Consider the following 19,252-nt stretch of genomic DNA (forward strand, 5'->3'; position numbering starts at 1 on the left):
GCAAAATTATTTGCCTTTTTTTTTTTTTTTTTTTTTTTGAGACAGGGCTTTGCTCTGGTCATCCAAGTTGGACTGCAGTGGTGCAATCATGGATCACTGAAGCGTTGACTCCTGGGCTCAAGCAGTCCACCGGCTTCACCCTCCCAAGTAGCTAGGAATACAGGTGCACGTCGTCCATGACCGGGTGATTTCTAAGCTTTTATTGTAGAGACAGAGTTTCAGTATATTGAGCAGACTGGTCTCAAATTCCTAACCTCTAGTGATTCCTCCCACCTCGGCCTCCTAAAATGCTGAGATTATAGGTATGAGTTGCCATGCCTTGCCTTTTATTATTTATTTGTTTACTTATGTATGTATGAATGTATTTTTCTTTCTTATGTCTATGCTTTATTTTTATTTTTTCAGCAAATGATTACTCTAAATCAGGCCATCTGATAGAGATTAGGATAGAATAATAAAACAATATGTGCTGGATTTTTCCTATCTTCAGAGTGTACAGCCTATAAAAGAGCCAGACACTGAGATAAACTCTCATAAAAGTGTGAAGAGATGATAAGAGTAGTTAAAATTCATGAAGCCCATAACAAAATGATAATCCAGATTAAGGTTAAGGAATAAGAAATGCCTTTTGGGAAAAGTAACATGTAAACTGAAACAATAAAAATGAGAAGGAGTTATCCAAGCAAATAAATGGAGGAAATAGTATGATAGCACAGGAACCAGAATTCCCATCCAGCCAAGTGTCTCTTTCTCTGTGGGGAAAAGAAAGAGATCAGACTGTTACTGTGTCTATATAGAAAGAAGTAGACATAAGAGACTCCATTTTGTTCTGTATTTGAGATGCTGTTAATCTGTGACCCTACCCCCAACCTTGTCCTTGCAAGAGACATGTGCTGTGGTGACTCAAGGTTTAATGGATTTTGGGCTGTGCAAGGTGTGCTTTGTTAAACAAGTGCCTGAAGGCTGTATGCTTATGAAAAGTCATCACCATTCTCTTAATCTCAAGTACCTAGGGACACGTACACTGCCAAAGGTCACAGGGACCTCTGCCTAGGAAAGCTAGGTATTGTCCAAGGTTTCTCCCCATGTGATAGTCTGAAATATGGCCTCGTGGGAAGGGAAAGACCTAATCGTCCCCCAGCCTGACAACCGTGAAGGGTCTGTGCTGAGGAGGACTAGTATAAGAGGAAAGAAGGCCTCTTGGCAGTTGAGATAGAGAAAAGCATCTATCTCCTGCCTGTCCCTGGGCAATGGAACATCTTGGTGTAAAACCCGATTGTATGTTCTGTTTACTGAGAAAAGAGAAAACCGCCTTAGGGCTGAAGGTGGGACGTTCTAGTGGCAATGCTGCTCTTTATGCACTAAAAGGGTTTATGGAGATGTTTGCATATGCATATCAAGGCACAGCACTTTTCCTTAAACTTATTCATGTCACAGAGATCTTTATTCATATGTCTTACTGCTGACCTTCTCCCTACGATGATCCTATTATCCTACCACTTCCCTTTTTTCTAAGAGGGTAAAGATAATGATCAATAAATACTGAGGGAACTCAGAGACCAGTGCCGGGGTGGGTCCTCTGTATGCTGAGTGCGGGTCCCCTGGGCCCACTTTTTCTTTCTCTGTACTTTGTCTCTGTGTCTCATTTCTTTTCTCAAGTATCTGGTTCCACCTAACGAGAAACGCCCACAGGTGTGGAGGGGCAGGCCATCCCTTCATTTCTCAAGTTAGTACATCATCCATGCTCATGAAGTGAGGGGATCTGACTCTCTTTGATTTCTCATGTGTCATTATACTAAGCATCCGATAATATAATTTTAAATCAGCAATATTTTAACAAGATGATGTTTTTATCCTTTAAAATAAAAAAATTGAAAAAAATATTTATAGGCTAATCAGCAAACATCATCTTTGCCAAAATGTTCAAAAGAAACCATGAATGTTATTATTTAACACACATACATACACACGCGCACACACACACACACACACACTCACTGGCTACTATCAGTCTCTATAATGTGAGTATTACTGTTTCTTTAGTGACTATTAGTTTATTTCCGTATGCTTCCCTCATGTGAATATCCAACTAATTAAATGGGAAAATTTCTGGTTTTTATGTATCCTACTTTGAATATTTTATTTTTTAAAGTATGTAACAAAATGTATTTCTGCCAGTATATTTTCAAGTAGGATATTAGAGACATACACCAGAGATATGGCAAGTTCTGTTGCAGGCCTCCTCAAAAAAGAGATATTGCAATAAAGCAAGTAACATGATTTTTTTGTTGTTTCTTCATGTATATAAATGTTATATTTACACTGTACTGTTGCTTATTATATATGCAATAGCATATATAAGGTATACACAATGTATATACCTTACATTACATTACCTATATATGTAAGTTATATACCATGTATATACCTTATTTCCTGTTTGCCCAGACAAGAATACTCACCCATGGTGCTTGCGGCTGTAGCATTTACCCCAAAGTAAGTCTGCCATGAAACATCTTGCTTTTATTATTATTTTTGCAAAGCTCTAGTTTATCAACTTCAGAAACAAAAACATTCTGTTTTTAGTAGTGGTATTTCCATTTACAAAATGTAGTAATTCTTTATCATTAAAAATGCCAAATCCTAGAAAACTAAGCTTTTCTACGTGTGAACGTTCTTGAACAATTGTTGGCCGAAGATTCATTTGATGAATCCAATTTTTCTGAAATAGATGATTCTGATTCAGATAATTCTGATGTTAGTTCTGTGTAGAATTAGCTCCAAGTACAGTTTTTATATTTTATTTTCACATGGAAAAAATCAGTCAGATTTGCTTCAGCCTCAAAGAACGTATTTATGTAAAATTAAAGGAGCACTGGCAGTGAGCTATGTTGTTTTTTTTTTTTTTCCTACCTGGAATAAGGGTTAATCAAAAATACTTTATTACTATAAGTGCTAACAATCATGTGAGTCTTCAGCATGTTGCAATTTTTTAGCTAGTGGAGGGCCTTTCTGATGATGATAGCTGCTGACTAATCAGAGTGGTGGTTGCTAAAGTTTGGAGTGGCTCTGGCAATTTTTTAAAACAAGACAATGAAATTTGCTGCATTGATTGACTGTCTCTTTCACGAAAGATTTCTGTGAAGCATGCAATGGTGTTTGATAGCATTTTGCCCACAGTGGAACTTTCAAAGTTGGAGACAATCCTCTCAAAGACTCCTGATGCTTTATCAACTAAGTTTATGATATTAATATATTCTAAATCCTTTGTTGTAATTTGACTTCTTTCTAAATATGAAAGTTCTAGATGGCATCCTCTTCCAACAGAAGACTCTTTTGTCTGAATTGAAAATCTGTTGTTTAGTGTACCCATCTTCATCAATTATCTTAACTAGATCTTCTGGACAACTTGCTGCTTCACTTTGCACTTTTATATTATGAAGTTGGCTTCTTTCCTCCAACTCATGAACAAACTTCCACTAGCTTTAAACTTTTCTTCTGCTGCGTCCTAGTCTCTCTGAGTCTTCATAGAATTGAGAGTTAGGGCTATGCGCTGGATTAGGCTTTTGCTTAAGGGAATGTTGTGGCTGGTTTCATCTTCTATCCAGACCATTCAAACTTTCTCTGTATCAGAAATAAGGCTTTATCTCGTTCTTACCTTTGGTGCTTCCACTGAAGTAGCATTTTTAATTTCCTTGAGACCTTTTCTTTGCATTAACAATGTGGCTAACTGGTACAACAGATCTGGCTTTCAGACTACCTCTGCTTTAGATATGTCATTTCTAGCTTTTTATTTAATGTGAAAAGCTTTGAGCTCTTCCTTTAATTTGAACTCTCAGAGGCCATTGAAGGTCATTAATTGTCCCAATTTCAATATTATTGTGTCTCCGGGGATAGGAAGCCTCAAGGGGAGGGAGAAAGATAAGGGTACAGTCAAATATTGAAGTAATCAGAACACACATTTATCAATTAGGTTCACTGTTTTATATGGTCACAGTTTATGGGGCCCCAAAACAATGAAAATACTAAGATGAAAAATCACTTATCACAAGTTAACATAATAGATAAAATACTAATTAAAAGGTTGAAACACTATTAGAATTATCAAAATGTGACACAGATACATGAAGTGAACATATACTGTTGGGAAATGGTACAGATAGACATTTGGTAGTATAAGAAAACTGATACGAATGACCATTTTGATCTTTTAGTCTCATTATTCACTGCATGTAAATCAGGAAGAAATAAATTAAGTCTATAATATATAGTACAATTATGGATCTGACATAAGGCAGATATGTTTGGAGTAGCCATTACACATTTCCAACATTCAGTTTCCCAAAAAGAAGTGAATCCAGTAAACTAAAATTTCCAGAATAGTTATCAAAGTCAGAGGGATCATGCGTGAAATTTTCTAATAACTTTGAGTTTGCCTTGTTGTTCTAAAATACAGAATAATTGAAGAATAGAGATATCTCTAAGACTAAGGGACATTATTCATTGTCTTGGGAATCAAAATGAAGATATTTGTTTGGAGGTTTCTAGTTTTTCAGCAGACACACTCTAGATTTTATGGATATATAATGTGGTGTGTGCATGTGTTTGTAATTGTGTAGAGAAAGAAGGAGAGACAGAGAGAAATAGAGAAATTGTTAGAAAAAACAATAATAAACAAAAGATAGGTCAACTGATAGTAATCTAAACACTATAATTATTTTCAACAATTGTGACTAATCTTAAATTATTTTGATTGCATTTGATTACCCTGATATTTTCTCCAACAAAAATGCCTAGCCATCAATTTTTGTAATATTTGCACATTCAAAGTCTTATGAGATTTAAGCCTGTGATTTAGTAGTGCCCTGTTTGTTTTTTTTCTGAAATTGCATGGGCGTTTTAGTTCTTATTATAATTGTTGAATGGAATTCAGGACAGCTGTGTATAATACAATATTTTTCAGTGTCCTGCAGGAACTCCTAATGACCTCTCAACCATATGAGGAAAAAAATGCTTTATTTAGATGGAATAAACTAGATCCTAATTTTGTTCAACAAATACATACCAAATGCTTTTATAGACTTTATTACACATTGGATATTTCCAGAAATTCACTGTGGAGCTGTTCAGTGTTCGGGGAATCTAGGAGGTAAGTAGCAGTGCTGCTCTCTGTATTTGCAGCCCTCTTGAAACACACCTGTGTCCACTCAATTGCAGTTGTGTATATACCATGGTTCTACATTTGGAGCAAGCACTTGGCATTTTTTGATTTTGCTGGTCTAGGAAAGTATGAGAATTTATTTTCCTATGGATTTTATTTCTGAATGGGACCACTGAAAAACTGTGTTATAAAAAAACACATTTGATATCTTAGGTCAAGGACCATGGCTATGATTATATAAATGAAGGGAAAGGAGGTATTATTTTGTATTTAAAAAATAAGTTTCTTAACATTTACTTTACAATAAGTGAAATTATTCTACTAAATTAAAGAGAGTGCTGCTCACGTTTTTTAAAAATAAGTGTGTGACCATACAGCTGTTTAATGGCATTTTGTAAATAATCAGTCCTCTGCAATAAAATTAATCTCAACTTACTTTAATAAAATAAGTGAAAATATCCTTTTGAAATATGATTTAAAAAATCCTTGCTGTTCATAATTTGATATTTTTCTGTTAAAAATTGAAACAAAAATAGTTTTGGGGCAAAAAGCTATATATTTAACTTTAAGGTTCTTACTTAAGTGATTACTTGATATTCCTAGGCTATTGAAAATGGTTAACAAGAAAGTAACTTTAAATGATGACTACCTGTGTCTAATATCTCAGTTTTCAGAAGTAAATTAGATGAACTATTAGAAACAAAAAAATGGGTATATATAAATGAGACAAATGTAGATAAACTTTTGATGTAACTTCAGATCTTAAAATTATTTTTGATGCTCATTTAACATCTGGATCATTGTCAATTAAGAAAGGTTTATGATATGGGGAAATAGGTTTTTAAAATTTGTGAAATGTTCTCTTCTATAACATGCAAATATCTGACAGTTTTGAATTTCTTGCTTCCTAGGTTTCCAATGAAATTTAAGATTACTAAGAATAAGAGTTCTAGTTAATGTATAATTCTGTATATAAAGCATGCCAAAAAGATGTATTCTTACTAAGAGAATAAATAATTTTGTCTAACTCGAAGTTATTTAAAGATTAATTCAAATTATGGACCTGAAAACATTATTTATGAAACAAGACCAAAAGGAATCAGTAAGTATAGAAGAAAAATTTGAAGAAAGTGATGGATATGAAAATGTAATTTGGTAAGGCAGATTTTAAAGAAAAGAGAACAATTTTGTATGAGAAAGGACTTGTATAGTAAATTTTTTTCATAAAGTAAAATGACTGGTTATAAGAATAAGAAGGAGGAGGAGGAGGAGAAGGAGGAGAAGGAGGAGAGGAAGAAGAAGAAAATAATTTATGACAAAACAAAGTCCAAGCATGTCATAGGTGGTCTGTGCACATCACATGTAAATCTGTTTCTGTTTGTTTATCTTCATGTACATACAGAGAAAATAAAAAGCAGAAAAAATTTAGATAGTAAAATATTCTTTAAAACCTGATAGAAAATTGGAGAAATTTGGCTAATTAAGGTTACTAAGAATAAGAATTCTAGTTAATATATACTTCTGTATATAAAATATGCCAAAAAATATTCTTAATTTCTTATTAAGAAACACTTTTATTTAATTAAGGAGTTGTTTAAAGATTAATTCAAATTATGGACTTAAAATGTTATTTATGAAACAAGACAGAAAGGAATCAGTAAGTAGGGGAGAGAGATTTGAAGAAAGCCATGGACATGAGAATGTAATCTGGTAAGGACAGTTATAAAGAAAAGACAATAGTTTTGTATGAGAAAAGATTTGTATGGTAAATCATTGTCCTAAAGTAAAATGACTGGTTATTTAAAAAAATAAAGAAAATTAAGGACCAAAACAAGTCCAGGTATGTCATAGGTGGTCCGTGTACATCACATGTAGTTTTTGTTTTTCTGTGTGCCTATCCTCATGCACATACAGAGAAAAAAAATGGAAAAAGCTTAGATGTAAATTATTATTTAAAACCTGAGGGAAAATTGAAAAAAATTGCTAATCAACATTGCTCATAGTTAAAACTCTTAGCCTTGATGAAGTTCAATTAAGAAATATTGTAAAAAATATGTTAACAGTTTGGCAATTATTTTTAAATGTAGTTCAGCATAAAGCCAGATTTAGCATGAAGGCAAATATCACATAAATGTTTGCATTGCTTCACACCATATTTGCTATTCTGCATAGTTAGTACTAGCACTAACCTCCTTACTGCTCATGTACCTGAAGTTAATTGTTTAACTGCACAAAATGTATACTAGCATTGGCAGTGGTAGATTTAAAAACATTAATTTGTATATCAGGAACAAAATATTTATCATGTGTGTTTTTATTTATTTAATTTATTTAAGGCTCTGGGTAACACTGTAGCCTCCAAAGTAAACTGGGTAGGGGGAAATTGGAGTTTGGTTTTTTGTTTATTTACTTTTGCTTTTGCTCTTAATTTTCATTTATTTGCTCTTTGTTTTCCTTTGGGTTTGGCATACACACACACACACACACACACATACACACACACATATATACAACCATTGATGCTTTTAAGTTACTAAAGGAAAGCTTTTGTTTGTTTCTATAAATAGTTATATTGTTTTCTATGGATTACCAGCAATTTATCATTTCCTTTATTTATCTAATGTTCATAAGCTATGTTTGTGAAGCACCCAAAAATTGACAGGGCACACCAGCCATTTATAATTGGATTGGTTTTGCTTACCTCTGATAATCCAGAGAACTTTAAGAGATTTAAGATTCTTAGAAAAAAATAAATAAAATACTTATTTTAATAAGTTAGAAACAGAAATACTATGTTTTAATTTTGTTATTTGGAAAAGTAGGTGAGAATAGAAATGTTTAAATCACGCTTATTTCAAAGGAAATTCAATTCAATGAATAATTTGAAGTGGTTTTAGATCTTTTCCTTTAGTCAATGAAGAAAAACTAATATGAACACAATATTTTAATGTTCAGAAAAGATTGGCTTTGTCCTTAAGAAAATTATATTGGTTGGGATTTCTCTAAAACTACTTTAGTTGTATCCACCATTATTAAAATTAAGTGACATTCACTTGGATTACATAGTAATTTTTTAAAAAATTGAGACTGTCTAGTGATTTTTTTATCCCAAGCCATTTATTACTGATGGACCTTCTTGTGAGTACTGGAAAACAAAATATATACAAGTTTTGAACAATTTTGAAGATCTTAGTTTTGAAAGTTACCTAATCAGTTGTTAATACTGTATCTAGAAACCAATCTTAACAAATTAAAAGTGTTACTAAGCTTTTATTAAAATTAGCTTTAACATTAATTTGAGATTCTTGAAATTTTGATGTCTTAGTATATGTTATCAGTAATGATTATGATGTTAAACTATTTTATATCACATAAACAGCCACATTTTCTTGTCAACTATGTCTTTACCTATAGCTGTCCTAAGATTTTTGTCATCCACAATTGTTTTGCTTTAATTCTTCTCAGAAAGCATCCTATAATCAGCTATAGTGCATGGCTTGCTTCTTCAAGGGAATTCATGAAAAATAGTCTCAAATACAGATTTCTGAAAACTTTGAAGATTATCCCATAGGATTACACAGAAGACTTCCAGGACTGTAATTGAAAGGCTGGCATGTTCATAAAGATTGCTAACCCAATATGAAGTAGAGTAGGGCTTGATTGCATGAACTATGCTAATGGAGTACAGAAATATTTTCATGGCTTTTTTTGTTTGTTTGTTTGAAACATAACTGTTCTAATTTTTTTTTTCCAGAGTCTGGATAACTTTTTTATTTTCTTTTGAGCTATATACGACCTTTAACAATTGAGTAGTGAATGTTCTTGTAAAAAGAATTTAAGAAATATTCCTCTCCCTGTGCCTATTTTTTCCAGAATTTGTAAATTATTTATGAATATTCTTAATTCATGGCAATGTGCTTGTTTGCATACGTTCAAAAACAATTGTCTTCATTTATTATGGGATACAGTTGGGTGAACTGGTCATTTTCCCAGGGCTGTGGTTTAAATGACCTTGTGAGAGGTTCCAGCCAAGCTAATTTAGGACAGCCTATGTGGACAATGATTCTTGCTGTACTTTGTGTGGGTAATCAGGTCAAGTATAGTATGACTGAAGCTTATTTTACAGATAAGTTGGCCGTGCTGTGATTTATCTTTGGTGGAAGTGATGGACTAGAGTAAGATTGTGTTTCAGTACAAAACTATAGTATTAGATTAACTTTTGTTTCCTGGGTGGCCACATCATCACCCATGGCATGTAGTTACCCACAATGCCCCTCCTCAGCATGAAACAGCAAGAAAGATACATGACCGAATTTCCCAAGATTAAAGAATTTATAAATAGAAAGTGGGGGACAGAAACTGACCCAGTTGTACCATACAACTGATATTTATAGTTTCTTTTGTATAAACATTGAAACTGACCCACTCAGTCTTAACATTTAAGAAAGTTATACTTATCTAAGTTCCTTTCTCAGGAAGCCTACCATCAGTTCTCCCAGACACTATCAAAGAGCTGAAACTCACCATATCCTCTCATCTGAACAATGAGATACGAGATGTCTCACCCGTGATAATGGCCTAAGCAACCACCTACTTCCTGGTGACCAACTCCTCTTCCTTACCCTTCCCTAATTCCTGCTTCCCTGCATGTAGCACCATTTCTTCCTTGCTGTATAAATCTCTAATTATAGTTGGCAGGGTGAGGGATATGAGACTCATCTCCCATTTCCTTGGCTGCAGCACCCAGTTAAACATTATTCCCTGGCAGTACTTGTCTCAGTGATTGGCTTTCTTTGTGGTGAGCAGTAGGAACTAGTCTGAACCCCCTTTGGTTGGGTAACAAAATCATCAATGATTTCTAAAACGATTATAGGAAACCCAAATAAAGCAGCAGATTATCAATTGATCATTCGCTTTAAGAAGGGAGGAGGAAATGTCGAATATGAAGCCCATAGCCACAGATCATCTACAATTTTTGAGGAAAAAAATAATTTTGTTGGTGCTCTAGTAGAAGAAGATCAATAACAGCAGAAATAATACTCAATGCCATAGACATCTCAACTGTTTCAGATTATGGAATTCTGACTAGAAGATTAAAGATGAGTGAACTTTGCACTCGTGGGTGCTAAAAAGATTGCATCCAGATTAACTGCAAACGAGAGCAGAGCTTTCAATAGAAATTTAAAACAAGCAGGGTCACAATTCTGAAGCATTTTTTTGAAGAATTGTAACTGGAGATGAAGCAGGGCTTTACCAGTTTGATCTTGAAGACAAAACACGGTCAAAAACAATGGCTACCAAGAGGCACAAGTGGTGCAGTCAAAGCAAAGTGGATCAGGTGAGAGCAACAGTCCTTATAAGGTGTTCAAGGCATTTTGCTTGTTAGCTTTCTGGAGGACGAAAGAACAATAGTGAGAGCATGTTGAGAAAGTTAGTCACAGCTTTAGTGGAAAAATGCCTGAGAAAACTTGCAGAGCCCTTCTCCACCATGCCAATGCTCCTGCTCATTCCTTTCATCAAACAAGGGTAATTGTGTGAGAGTTTAGATGGGATGTCATTAGTTATCACCTTAAAGTACTGATTTGGCACATTCCGACTTCTATTTGTTTCCTAGTCTTAAGAAAAAGATTTAATAGGAACCCATTTTTCTCCAGGGAATAATATACAAAAGTATAAAAGTCTGCATTGACATAGTTACATTAGAAGGTGGACTAAATGGTTTGTATCATTGCTTACAAAATTGTTTGGAACATAATGGAGCTTAGGTGGATAAATAAATTTTATATACCTTTATTTTTATCTTTTAATCTCATTTTTCCCACAAACTCTTGGAAGTCCATTAGAATTTGCATATAATTTTGTAGAATGTCAAAAAACATTGTGTTATGAAATATATAGAGTAGGGAAAGAGACAAAGAATAAAGAAGAAGGGATGGAGCGTAGTGTGAAATAAAAATAAAATATGTATACAAAGATTTGAAGGAAATGAAGGTGTGGAGCAAGCAGATAAGTGGGAGAAGGGTGTCCTAGGCTGAGAAAAGTGTAAGTTAAAAGCCTTGAGTCTGGTATATGTCTTGTGTCTGGGCAACCAAGATGTGGCCAGTGCAGCTTGTCGGAGGAAGTTGGAGAATAATGCATGGGGTTAAGGGAAATTAGATCTGATGATCCAGGGTCTTGTATGCCATAGTGGAGATTTACGTTTTACTCTATGATAATGTCAGGGAACCGGTGACTTTGGAGCAAAGTAGTGATGTGCTCACTCATGTTTTTCATTGAAACCTTCTGTCTTCTTTCTTTAGAATAGGCTGTGCAAACAAGAGTGATTTTAGACAGCTCTATTAGGTAACAGAGGATGAGTGTGGCTTGGAACAACATGAAGGTTGGGAGCAGTGGGGATAGTTACATGCTTTGTACCTATTTATATTACAATTATTTAAGTATTTTTGTCTTCTGTACCAGGGGAATTTAAAATTCTGTTTTCATTTGTCTTTTCAATCACATTCTCCATCAGGATATCAGATTCAACATATGTGACCAATTAATTGCTATTAAGTTAAAAGTGATTATTTCTAAATAAACACTGATATACAAGTTGCATAGATAAGTATTCAAATTATATATTCAGTTGTGAAACTTTTTTTGTTTATTTGTTATGCTCTTAAGTACATGGCTATATAGTAGGATACTAAAAAAAGAAGATTTTGAATCTGTGAAGACTGGAAATTAGTCTTAAATAGTGAAGCTCCTTCTTTGTTAAAAATTTCTTATAAAACTTGCTAAAGTATAAGGAATATATATGATGTTTATAGTTTCTTTTGAATAAATACTGAAATTGACTCTCTCAGTCTTAACACTATTTTAACTTTAATTTATAAAATTATATTTCTTTTTGAGTAGAAAACTATTATACAGATAATATGGTCCCTTTTACTGAAGCAAACAAGTGGGATCTGTTATGTATCATAACTCATTTTAGGTCTCACAGGTAGTAAGTTGCAGTTTTAGGTGCAGAACCTGGGGCCCTGTGTTACTCAGGATTCTCTTAGAGGGACAGAACTAATAGGAGATATATATATGTATCTCGTATATCTATCTATTCAGATTACACAATCCTGACTAGATGATTAAAGGTGAGTGAACTTTGCACTCATGGGTGTCAAAATGGTTGCATGCACATTAGCTGCAAACAAGAGCAGAGCTTTCAATGGAAATTTAAAACAAGTGGGATCAAGATCTATCTATCTATCTATCTATCTATCTATCTATCTATCTATCTATCTATCTACCTACCTACCTACCTACCTCTATGTATCTTTATATCTGTATATTACACACACATATAAGGGAGAGTTTATTAAGTTTACCTTACACAATTACAAGATCTCACAATAGGTTGTCTGCAAGCTGAGGAACAAGGAGAGCCAGTCCGAGTTCCAAAACTGAAGAACTTGGAGTCCAACGTTTGAGGGCAGGAAGTATCCAGTATGAGAGACAGATGTAGGCTGGGAGGCTAGGCCCATCTCACCTCTTCATGTTTTTCCGCCTGCTTTATATTCTAGCCCCACTGGCAGCTGATTAGATTGTGCCCACAACATTAAGGATGGGTCTGCCTTTCCCAGCCCCTTACTCAAATGTCAGTCTCTTTTGGCAACACCCTCAGAGGCACACCCAAGATCACTACTTTGTATCCTTCAATCCAATTAAGTTGACACTCAATATTAACCATCATAGACCCATCTCATTTCTTTCTAGAATATCTTTCCCTATAGAACTTCCTTATCCACTTTTTGTAAAATTGGCTGTGTTGTAAAATAATGAACCTTAAAAGAAAGAACCATTATTCTGTGCATTTAAAAAATGTTTCTCATAAGTACAAAATTTCTATAAGATTGATATCAGATAGACTGAAATTAAACGGTACAAACATTTAGTAAACATTGTTTACTAAATTCCTACTTGAATTATTTTCCTTGATTGAAAAATAAAGCTAGTAAAATTAAAACATAGAAAATGACAAGGTATTCCATGTGATGAATATAAAACCATAACAAACTTACACAAACATATTCATGGACAACTTATACATATACAGAAAAGAAGCTTGCCAAATCCTAATGACTTTAAAAATCATTTAAGCATTGTAAATGATGCTTCAATTTAATACTTTATTTTTTCAGAATATTTTTAAAAGGAATAATTCATTTAAATCTAAGAATAATCTGTGATATAAAAAATGTATTAATACCCCATAACACAAATAATAAAATTGAGTCTAGGCCCTGAGATATTTTTTACCATTACTTGATTTTTATAAACTTTCTTTTTTTGAAAAAAAAAAGCAACTAATAAATTCTAGTGAAATTATATTACCATGCATTTTTCATAATTAAGTGGGTATCTCATTAAACATAAAAATAAGTTCAGGGTTAGTTGCTTAAACTATGTTTTCTAGTACGATCTTGATTCTGTCTACAGAAAAGATCACCTCCTAAGAGACAGGGAAAATAAAAAAACCTAAAGAATCCGTCATGCTTGAAAGTTGGTTGTCTTTAGTTTACAAATCAGTTTTTATATTGTTTAGTATATAACCAAAGTTTAGTCTATATATATAGATGAGTGTGTACATATATATGTAGAGAGAGATAATAAATATAAATATATTTATCTATCTATCTAATTTCCACAACACTTTATAAAATATTTCTATATTCTAGGTAGAGCAGGTGAAAATGAGCAAATAAGAGCACTTGGCCAGGAGAAAAATATAGTATTCTCTAACATTCTCAAATAACATTTTTAAACTTGTTCTTCTAATTTTTATATACATGGGATTTTGGAGTGGTTAGAAAACATTAAAAAAACTAACAGTAAAAGTATTTAAAACAAGTTAGAGCAATCATTTACTCACTAGAATGTGCTAATTAGAGATTTATTATCATGTACCCAGATTTCACAAATTAAAATGTTATCACAGAAAAAAACCACTATGATACTGTTAAATTTCAGAACTGTAATTACCTTTAAATATTCCTTGGCAGACATACAACTTAATAATACTGTTGTAACTAAAATATACTATAGAAAATACAGAAGCTTTCTGATTCAATCCTGTTTTCTTGTTAGTTTATAAATGACATTCATTTATTGCATTTATTTAAACGTGTCTTCAAAAAATAATCTATGATGGTATTCCTTATATACAGAATAAAACAAAAATAAAATCCATGTTATATCTAAATCTCAGAAATATATCAAATTGATACTGATTAAAAATTGTTATCTTGAAAAATCACCAGGTGTTATTTTGTAATCTGAACAATGATACAGTTGAGAGCAAATTTGATACTATCTTATTTCTGTACAAAGGTCTTCCTTTGTGTCTTTCAAACTGCTACTTCTCTGCTGATGACAGATCTACACAAATCACAGAAGTTGAAACTACGAAGTTCGGATAAAACCTTGACAGTGCCCTAGTGAGAAAGCATATCATCAGGCTCCTAATGATGCTAATGTAAACTGCCAAAAGCTGTCACTCTCCCAGTTATGGCAGGCCCAAAGCAGAGAGCGGGGAATAATGACACATTCTGAAAGCTGACAAAGGAAAACAAATGCATTATGTATATGGATATAAAAAAGCAAACAGATGAATCTTCAAAGGGAGATGCCTTTATACCTTGCTATCAAGTAGGCTTGTCTGTGACACTGTGAAGCTAATATGGACAAGATCTATGTTATCTGTAGATCCAGACTACCTTAGTATGACCATTCAATAAAACCTGAAATGGTTGCTGCATGCATTTAGCAAAACACACTCCATCAAAATCAAATGTGAAGTGACAGATCCTGAGAGAATGGAACTTGGATTCTCCTCAGTATAAGATGTTTTAATGCTTCTCAACAGTTTCCTGGATCAATGCAATTTTATATGGAATTTGAAAGAAATGACAAAAGTAATAGTTGCTTTTCATGTAACAAGGGCTCTTATTTTTCTCCCCTGCTAGTGCTGTAGTGTGCATGAGCATATGTTGTACTTGAGGGATTTCATTTGTAGCACTTTCTTTTACATACTTGGGAGAATAATCAGTTAAAGAAAATGTTACTTAAATGAGTCTTTCAAAAATGCGTGTGTGTGTGTGTGTGTGTGTGTGTGTTTGTGTATTCTTGCAGCTGTATAATTATGGACGAAGATATTTTGGATAAAGCCGGAATTTTGCTTCAACTTCTGCTCCACATGAGAAACTAGAGCAGAAAGATTAATTGATTTATTCAGGGTTATAAAGGAGCACACCTAAACCTCGAGTTTAACCTCAGAAGACTAAGTCTCTGATCTGCTGCCCAGTCACTTGAGCCATTCAGAGACCCAAAATGATACATTGTCTGTGGGTATTAGGACAAAAGGTCAGTACAATGTAGGAATTCAGGCATCACATGATTATATTTACATTTGAGACCACTATATAAGAAACAATGATGCAGTCCTTGTCTAGCAAGGATTTTCATTTGCTAAGTACATTTTATTTTCAGAAAATGTGCAGGAATAGCATTATCAGAAATCAGTCCCCCATGTTTCCTTATAGATAAAAGCACAGGTTATGGAAGTTAAATTTTTTGTACATTTAATTGTTAGTGTGACTAAACCCTGACCAATCTAAATTAGCTGTGGGTACAAAAGGATTATTTATTCTTGACACACAGTCTTTACATTCTCTCTTGAAGCTTGTGGCATTGGTGAAAAAGACAACTATGCTTTCAGAGCTCAACCAAAACATTCCTTCATTCCACGGAACCCAATACATGACAGTAGAAAGTAAAGACTTCCATCATCGTAGTGTGAGTTAGATTTATGCAAGTGACTTTGAAATTAATGAAAATCTTCTAGGCTATCTAGTCACCTGGGAGGATATGAGAGGAGAGCAGTAGATGGCAATTGGACATTTATCAACCTTATCTTCCTATTTGCTACTCAATTTCTGTGAGACCTTGGGAAAACAAATGACAGAATTCATTTTAGTGATGTTTTTCACTCATTGGGACAGAAGGGTGACAATGTAATATTATAACATGATAAATAATAAAAATTCTTTGATGTTAATGCCATAAAGGATATTGGAAGCAGGTTCTTAACATACAAACTAAAATATGCATGTTATAGAGCATCATATTAAGGCAGCGAGAATATCACAACTGTATTCAAAGATATAAACACTGTATTCATAATCTATTATTATTTTATACAAGTTGCTGTGGCAAATTTAGTTAGTGTGATCAAATCAACAGCTTTAAAAATATAGGATGCACTTGCAGTCATCCAGACTTAATTATTCCCTTTCAAATGACATTTTCCTGGAGTTCATTTACAAATAATGTTAGGTGTTAGACAGCAGAAGCACACTATATTATTATAATAATACATCTTGATGTCTTATTTAGTATATTAAAAAGGTATAAAATATTACAAAATTATTAAAGAGCAGCAGCGAGCAAATGTTATCTGGAAATGCAGTAATAATTGAAAGTGGCTAAATTTCACTTATTTAAAGAATAAAACCTACTTGTAACACTATAATATGCTTATTATAAATAGGCACAAAATTAAAAGAATTATTGGAAGAGAGAATGATCACATATTCTAACTCTCCAGTAATTTCCCAAGTTATTTTTTGGTGTAATTCTACTCAGACATTATTTTTTACATGTACATGTTGGGTGTTTTCAGTTTCTATCATAAGATATACAACTTTGTCTTGCTATTTTGCCTTCATTAAAATCATGCTTTTCAGAAGTAACAGATGACATCTCATATGTTATTTTGAGTATGAGGCATGAACTATATAGAAACAATTTAGGACACATTAATAAATTACTCACCATAAAAACGAGGACCTATATTTACTTCAAAAACAAAGCTCTAAGCACTTGCAAAATTGTGGCTTAGGCAATTACCTGAAGCTCTCCTCTCCCAAACTCTACTGATATTGCAAGTAGCATATATGGATTATCTCTCTTTCTTTCAGAGGAATCACTGGCGGCTGGTGTATACAATTCCAGCAGACATGCCAGTTTCTTCCTCAAATAGTAAAGTTCCCTGAACGTGGATCTTGGTCCTGAAACACCCACACAAATAACATCCTGAGTTGGTTGGGGGTTTGAAGGATCTTGGATATCATTTGGATATTTTCACTTCTGCTTCTTCCTTCTCTATGAAGCTTTAACACTAGAGATTTATCAAAAGCAATTAAATGTAGCCCCTAAGACAAGACGATGCACAGAGGTAGATTATGGTCTTTGGTCGGCCCAGAGATGTGTCTTTTCCAGGAGTGGTCTAAAGAGAGAACTCTGTGGTGGTGCACTTTCTCAGGGGATGCTATTTATTGGGTGGAGGAGGGGGTGAATTACAAATCTAAGAAACATGACATTCACCATGGCTTTATGCTACTATCAAACTGCTCCCATTACCTTCATCAGCACCAATCCCCCAAGACCACTATCACTCTGGGCACATTACTCCTTTATTTTTTCCCATTCCTGCCTTCTCTCCATTACTACCTGTCCCACTGAGCCCGTCCTAAACATTGTGTCCTCATAGTTGTTCCTCATCTTTCCCATACAGGGTTCTGTATGACAGAAAGGCTGTTCTGACTTTTTGTCAACTGTCTTTGGTAAGCATTTGGATAACAACAGTATCAAAGAGAGATTAGATGAAGGAAGGAAGAAAGAAGCCAACATACTTTTCTTTCTCCATTGTCTTGGGGGGGGTGTCCAACAATGGACCCGTACTTTTCTTGCCTCAAACACCCACAAACAGGCTTCCTGCTTTCAGTTTCTTCCTGGTGACCCCTTGACCAGGCTCTTTGGCTCCAATGTCATTGCCTCTTTGCTTTGCGTTGTTATTATTATTTTTTTTTTGCAGGCTATGTATAGTGGTGATAACCTGCTGTCACTAATCTATGTATTTCTCACTAATCTCCAATCATCTCCTTAGCATCTTTTATCATCTGTTACCTGTTTCCTGTATTAATTTACTTTGATTTCAAGTATTCAGAGAGGTGTCTGTATGCTGGTGTGACACTTACTCTTATGTGTAGAACTTTATCTTAGCAGTGGTTGAAGAAAAATACCTCTCATGATGTGTTTCCAGGAGTCAGCTTATCATGTATTTGCATATAAACACAATCATGAAGACCTTGCAGGTGGAATATGGGAGAATTGTAATCTGTGTCATGCAATGACATCAATTTTACCTAAATAATTTTCTATAGATACTTGAAATGAAGGACTGGTCAAAGCCAAGGGTTTGGAAAATCAAGCTGTTGTTATATTCAACTCTTATGGAAATAAGGATAATTACAAGAAAAAAGGGGCATGCTGCCCACTTCTGAAGTTAAAGAAGGGCTGACAAAAAAGAGGTTCACTTATGTCTACAAATTTACAGTTAAAAGCAAGCTTAGAGTATATAACTTTAAAAGAGTTTATTATGTTCCACAGCTTCAGGGCAGATGTGGCTAAGGATTAGAACAAAAATTTAAATCTTCAGAAGCATAAAGTACAAGTTGACTGTACAGCATTATCAATTAAAGTTAAACATTACATTAATGCCTATGTTTAGGGTATGAGTGAAGAAGTACAACTCTGAGATTTGACATTTGTGTGCACTTGAGCAGAGGTGACCACCAGAGTACACCCATTTTTCATAATATTGGCACAAACTCCAACTTCACTGTTAGAAAGGTAGACTTCTCTCGAACAGATATTATTTAATTATATCACCTGATTCAGTTTGTGCATTACTAGTCTTTTCAAACCTACCCCAAAATCTCCAACTGCCTTCAAGGCGATAACAATACTTATTCCCCAATATGCCCCCATTAGAGAATTAATTCTAGGAGGATATGGTATATACACCAAAGGAATCACAAAATAGAGTTTATTTTTATCTGTACATATCTGGAAAACAATAATGGTACTAGATTCACAGAGTCATCCAAAAAGAACAAAATTTAACTTTGGATGAAGTCAAATTTACTGTAATGTTTAACTAAACTTCATTCTGAATTCAAGTGCTAGAGAAGTTGAAATTTGATCTGTTTGCTA

Source organism: Chlorocebus sabaeus, chromosome 18, assembly GCF_047675955.1.
Source record: "Chlorocebus sabaeus isolate Y175 chromosome 18, mChlSab1.0.hap1, whole genome shotgun sequence".
Lineage (NCBI taxonomy): Eukaryota > Metazoa > Chordata > Mammalia > Primates > Cercopithecidae > Chlorocebus > Chlorocebus sabaeus.